Below are 7,216 nucleotides of genomic sequence, written 5' to 3' on the forward strand. Positions count from 1 at the left end.
TTCACTCTTGTTTATATATCAACTAGAGGCCCAGTGCACAAAATTCCTGCACAGGTAGGGTCCCTAGCGGCTGCCGGTTGCCAGCCAGGGCCTCCCTTCGCACCTGCCTTGGCCTGGCGCCACCTGCTCCACCGTCCCGCTCTCATTGGGGCCCATGGGGGCAGCAGCACCTCCACTGCTGCCCGCTGCCAGCACCACGTCGCTGACACCCGCCATGTTCCACACTGTCCCCTGGTGGTCAGTGCATGTCTAACTCCCGGTCGGTTGAACTCCCACCCATAGGACAATTTGCATATTAGCCTTTTATTATATAGGATTAGCCTATGATAAAATTGGTTTCATTATATGTCATTTTGCTTAGTTGCAAAACCTGTCGATGTTAAATGAGCGTTACTATACAAGTATTTGAGTACCTATTTTCAGAACTTTCAGGTGTATGTGTAGAAGTGAAATTTCTGGGTCAAGTACTGAGTCTATGTTTAACTTTTTGAGGAACCACCAAACGATTTTCCACACAGCTGTTTATTTTTACATTCTCACCAGCAACGCACAAGGATTCCAATTTCTCCACCTCCTTGCCCCCACTTACCTTCGTTAAAAAACAAAAACAAAACTATACTTATCCTGGTATTTCATTGTGGTTTTTGTTTGCTTTTCCCTAGTGGCTAGTGATGTTAAAAATCTTTTCATGTGCTTGTTCATGTGTATATTTTTGGAAAATAACTGTTCAAATCCTTTGCCCATTTTTCACTTGAGTTGCATGCCTTTGTATTGGCCTCCCGGTACATGGGAGGACACTCAACCAACTGACCCACACCAGCTGGGTGTAATTTGATTCTTTTTATGTAGCAGGCATTCAGAGCTATAAATTTCCCTGCGTTCCTATAAGTTTTATTTTCTATACTCTCCAATTATTTAAAAAGTCTCCCTTGTGATTTCTTCTTGGACTCTGTGTTTCACATACAATTGTAAACCTACTTTTGCCTCACCCTGTGTATAACCTAAGTATTTCTCCCTTCAGTTCTGTCAGTTTGGGGTTTATATATTTTGGGGCTTTGTTGTTTGGTGTGTATATGATTATAATTGTTATAGCTCCTTGAGGGGTTGAACTTTTTTTTTAATCCTCACCTGAGGATATGTTTTTTATAGATGAGAGAGAGAGAAAGGAAGGGAGAGAGAGAGAGAAAAAGAGAGAAAAACATGGATGTGAGAGAGAAACACAAGGTGACTGGAGATTGAACCCACAACTTGGGTACATGCCCTGACCAGGAATCATGCCCATGACCCTCCGGGATGACACTCTAACCAACTGAGAGCACAACATCGATCAGCTGCCTCCTACATACCCCCTACCAGGGATTGAGCCTGCACTCCCCGGGCACGTGCCTCTACCGGGAATTAAACTAGCAACCTTTTGTGAATGGTACGATGCCCAACCAACTGAGCCACACTGGCCAGGGCTACTTGTTTCTTTTTTAATATATACCTTCTTGATTACCTTTTTATTTTAAACAAAATTTTTAGGTTTTTGTTAGTGGTTACCTTGGGGATTACAATTAACATCTTATGACAACCTAGGTTAAACATACAACACCCTAATTTGAATAATACCAATAAGTTTTAAAAGTATACAAACACTGCTCCTATACATTTCTGTCCCTCCTTTATATTATTATCATCACAGATTGTATCTTTATATATCATGAACCCATTACCATAGATTTTAATGATTATTTTGTGTACTTGCCTATTAAATAATATAGGAAAAAAGGAGTTACAAACTATACAAAATACAATAATACTGGCATTTATATTTACCAATGTTTACCTTTACTATTTTCCATGGACTGAATTGTGTACCCAAAATTCATGTGTTGAAAACCCTAAACCAGGGGTGGGCAACCCCTGGCACGCGTGCCAAACATGGCACGCCAGTAACTTTGGCTGGCACGTGAAACCCTCTCTTAAAATCTTCCATTTACAATTTTTTTCTTAATATCGACTTTTTTATTTTTCAGATAAATTCAGTGTAGGTGCCTCTTAGATAAATAAATAATTTTACATAACAAGTTATCTTAAAGACCACAGACATGGATTGACGAGAGAGGGGAAGAGCAATTTCTATGCCTCTGCCTTAACTCTCCCTGCTTCCCTAGATCCGACCAGTGTTTTGGTTTCATCCACATGCGCTTGTGAATCTTTGTTCTCAGTGATGAATTTTGTTAAGTCTTGTAATAGGAGTAGCCTGACGGATGAAAGTAGTAGCTCGTGCATATCTCTGAAGGTCACGAAATATAAACCTGATGTAAAAATCTCTGTCATCAGTGATGCAGCAGCAAAAGTCCCACTGATAATATCAAACGGAGTCAAAGTTTTTTGTTGGACTATCAGTGTACATGTATACATTAAAAAATAAATGTATTGTTCATCATCATATACTGTGTTTTTGTCGCTCGAATGAATTTTATTATTTCTTCAAGGTTCTTCACATACGTACACCTTAAGAGATATCAAGTAGGTGTAACATGTTCTCAAAAAATTAGGGTTGGCACGCAGAAGAATTTTGAGTCAAAGATTTTGCTGGTTTTGGCACGCACTCACAAAAAGGTTGCTCACCCCTGTTCTAGGATTTTTATGGTTTCACGACTTACGTTTAAGTCTTTTATCCATTTTGAGTTTATCCTTGTGTATGGTGTAAGTTGTTGGTCGTTTCATTTTTTTGTATGTCTCTGTCCAATTTTCCCAACACCATTTATTGAAGAGACTGTCTTGACTCCATTGTATGCTCTTGCCTCCTTTGTCAAATATTAATTGAGTGTATTGTCTTGGACCCATTTCTGGAGTCTCAATTCTGTTCCATTGATCTACATGCCTGTTCTTGTGCGAGTACCAGGCTGTTTTGATTATGGTGGCTTTGTAGTATAACTTGAAATCTGGTATTGTGATTCCTCCAACTTTGCTTTTCTGTCTCAAGATTGCTGCAGCTATTCGGGTTCCTTTTTGATTCCATATAAATTTTTGGAGTATTTGTTCTAGATCTGTGAAATATACTGTTGGTATTTTAATAGGGATTGCATTGAATCTGTGGCTTGCCTTGAGTAGTGTGGACATTTTAATAATGTTGACTCTACCAATCCATGAACATGGTGTATTCTTTCACTTGTTTATATCTCCTCTGTTTTTTCAATATCCGAATACAGGTTTTTTGCCTCCTTGGTTAAGTTTATTCCTAAGTATCTTAATTTTTTTGTTGCAATGGTAAATGGGATTATTTGTTTAGTTTCTCTTTCTGAGAATTCATTATTGGTGTATAAAAAAGCCATAGACTTTTGGGTGTTGATTTTGTATTCTGCTACATTGCCAAATTCATTTATTAAATCTAGTAGTTTTTTGGTAGAGTCTTTGGGGTTTTCTTTGTACAATATCATGTCATCTGCGAATAATGAGAGTTTTACTTCCTCCTTTCTAATTTGGATGCTTTTATTTCTTCTTCTTCTCTGATCACTGTGGCTAGGGCTTCCAGTACTATGTTTAATAAGAATGGTGAAAGTGGACATCCCTATCTTGTTCCTGTTCTTAGGGGAAATGATTTTAGTTTTTGCCCATTGAGTATGATTTTCATGGTAGGTTTGTCATATATGGCCTTTATCATGTTGAGATATGCTCCCTCTATTCCCATTTTACTGAGAGTTTTTATCAAAAATGGGTGTTGGATTTTGTCGAATGCTTTTTCTGCATCTATTGATATGATCATGTGATTTTTGTCTTTCAATTTGTGTATGTGATGTATAATGTTTATTGATTTGGGAATATTGTACCAGCCTTGCATCCCTGGAATAAATCCCACTTGGTTGGTGTATGATCTTTTTAATATATTGTTGGATCTGATTTGCTAATATTTTGTTGAGGATTTTAGCATCTATGTGCATCAAGGATATTGGCCTGTCTTCTTTCTTTGTAGTGTTTTTGGAATTAGGATAATGCTGGCCTCATAAAAAGAGCTTGGAAGTGTTTCTTCCTCTTGGATTTTTTGGAATAGTTTGAGGAGTATAGATATTAGTTCTTCTTTGAATGTTGGGTAAAACTCCCCTGTGAAGCCATCCAGACCCGGGTTTTTGTTTGCTGAGAGTATTTTGATTACTGCTTCTATTTCATCAGTTGTTATTGGCCTATTCAAGTTTTTTTATTCTTCCTGATTCAGTTTTGGGAGATTGTATTTTTCTAGGAATTTGTCCATTTCACCCACATTGCCCAGCTTATTGGCATATAGTTGTTCACAGTATTTTCCTACAATCCTTTGTATTTCTGTGGTGTCAGTGATTACTTCTCCACTTTTGTTTCTATTTTTTATTTAATTGAGTCCTGTCTCTTTGTTTCTTGATGAGTTTGGCTAATTATTCATCAATCTTGTTTATCCTTTCAAAGAACCAGCTCTTGGCCCTAGCCAGTTTGACTCAGTGGATAGAGCGTTAGCCTGCGGACCAAAGGGTCCTGGGTTTGATTCCAGTCAAGGGCACGTACCTTGCTTGCAGGCTCCTCCCCAGCCTGGGCCCTGGTTGGGGCTCAGGCAGGAGGCAACCAATTGATGTGTTTCTCTCACATTGATGTTTCTCTCTGTCTTTCCCTCTCTCTTCCACTCTCCCTAAAAAATCAATGGAAAGCCGAAACCGGTTTGGCTCAGTGGATAGAGCATCAGCTTGCGGACTGAAGGGTCCCAGGTTCAATTCCGGTCAAGGGCATGTACCTGGGTTGCGGGCACATCCCCAGTAGGGGATGTGCAGGAGGCAGCTGGTCGATGTTTCTCTCTCATTGATGTTTCTAGCTCTCTGTCTATCTCCTTTCCTCTCTGTAAAAAATCAATAAAATATATTTTTAAAAAAATCAATGGAAAAATATTCTCGGGTTATTTTAGGAGGATTAACGAAAGACAAACAAACAAACAAACAAACAACAACAAAAAAGAGAACCAGCTCTTGGTTTCATTGAATTTTTTTGTATTTAAAAAAATCTCTATGTCATTTATTTCTGCTCTAATCTTTATTATTTCCATCCTTCTACTTACTCTGGGGTTTTCTTGTTCTCTTTCTAGTACTTTAAGTTGCAGGGTTAAATAGTTTATTGTTAATTTTTCTTGTTTTTTGAGGTAGGCCTAAAGTACTATGAACTTCCCTATTAGGACTGCTTTTGCTGTGTCCCGGAGATTTTGGGTTGTTGTGTGTTCATTTTCATTTGTTTCCAGGAAGTTTTTTATGTCTTTCTTGATCTCGTTGGTAACCTACTCATCTACACTAATAAAAGAGAAACATGCAAATTGGTGTCACACCGCTACCCTTCCCATTGGCTAATCAGGGCGATATGCAAATTAACTGCCAGCCAAGATGGCGGCCGGCAGCCAGGCAGCTTGAAGCGAACATGAGGCTTGCTTGCTTCAGTGACAGAGGAAGCTAACGTTCCCCGCCTGCCTTGCCAGCCTCTGAGCTTGCAGTTTGAAACATTGTTACAAATATAGAAGCTAAACAAACCCCCAGAAACCTGCTTTCAGCCAGCCAGGATCTCAGAGCTGGAGTTGAAACAGTGTTTCGATTATAGAACCCAAACAAACCAGATACCTGCTTTCAGCAGCCGAGGCCTAAGAGCTGGAGCCAAGCCTCAGAGCTAAAGCTGGCCCAGAATTTTTAAAAAAAGAAAAAAAGGAGCGGTTGGGAGCTTCAGTCACCTGCCAGCCTGAAAACAGCCCTCAGCCCCTCACCCAGACTGGCCAGGCACCCCAGCGGGGACCCCCACCCTGAAGGGGGTGTGACCAGCGGCAAACAGCCATCATCCCTTCATCCAGGCTGGCCAGGCATCCCCACCCTGATCCAGGACACCCTTCAGGACAAACCAGCCGGCCCCCACCCGTGCACCAGGCCTCTATCCTATATAGTAAAAGGGTAATATGCCTCCCAGCACCGGGATCAGCAGAGCTGCGAGGCCTCCCGGCACCGGGATCAGCATGACAGGGGGCAGCGCCCAAACCCCCTGATTGCCCTGCGGCTCTGTGTGTGACAGGGGCGGGGCCACAACCTCCCTATCCGCCCTGCTCTGTTCGTGACAGGGGAAGGTGCCCCAACCCCCTGATCAGCCCTGCTCTGTGCCTGATAGGGGGGAGCTCCCCAACTCCCTGATCGCCCTGCGGCTCTGTGTGTGACAGGGTGCAGCGCCCCAAACCCCTGATCGGTCCTGCTCTGTGTGTGACAGGGTGCGGTGCCCCAACCCCCCCCATGGGCCCTGCTCTGTGTGTGATGGGGTAGAGTCATAACCTCCCCATCAGCCCTGCCCTGAGTGTGACAGGGTGCGGCGTTATCTCCCGAGGGGGTCCCAGACTGCGAGAGGGCACAGGCCGGGCTGAGGGACCCCCCCTCCCCCGCGAGTGCACAAATTTTTGTGCACTGGGCCTCTAGTTGTTTAATAAGATGCTATTTAGCCTCCATGGGTTAGAATGTTTTGGGGTGTTTTTACTGTAGTTGATTTCTAATTTCATTCCACTGTGATCTGAGAAGATGCTTGATATGATTTCAATCTTCTTGAATTTGTAGAGCCTTTTTTGTGTCCTAACATGTGGTCTGTCTTTGTGAATGATCCATGTGCACTTGAGAAGAATGTATACTTTGCTGCTTTATGATGAAATGTTCTGTAAATGTCAGTTAAATCCATCTAATTCATTGTGTCCTTCTGAGTCACTGTTTCCTTGTTAATTTTTTGTCTGAAGATCTATCCAAGTGAAGTCAGCGGGATGTTAAAGTCCCCTAATATGACTGTATTGTTGTTGATCTCTCCATTAAAGTCCTCTAGAAGTTTTAAAAATATATTTTGGTGCTCCTATATTGAGTGCATATATGTTTACCAGGGTTATATCCTCTTGTTGGATAGATCCCTTTAGTATTATGTAGTGACCTTTGTTGTATCTTGTGATGGCCTTCATTTTGAATTCTATTTTGTCGGATATGAGTATTGCTACTCCAGCTTTTTTTCTTTTCCATTTGCATGGAAAATTTTTTTCCATCCCTTCACTCTCATCCTGTGTATGTCTTTTGTTCTGAGGTGGGTCTCTTGTAGACAGCATATAGTTGGGTCATGTTTTGTATCCATTCAGCTAGCCTATGTCTTTTTAAAAAATATATTTTTATTGATTTCAGAGAGGAATGGAGGAGAGAGAGAGGGAATCATTGATTGGCTA

Source organism: Myotis lucifugus, unplaced genomic scaffold, assembly GCF_000147115.1.
Source record: "Myotis lucifugus unplaced genomic scaffold, Myoluc2.0 scaffold_198, whole genome shotgun sequence".
NCBI lineage: Eukaryota > Metazoa > Chordata > Mammalia > Chiroptera > Vespertilionidae > Myotis > Myotis lucifugus.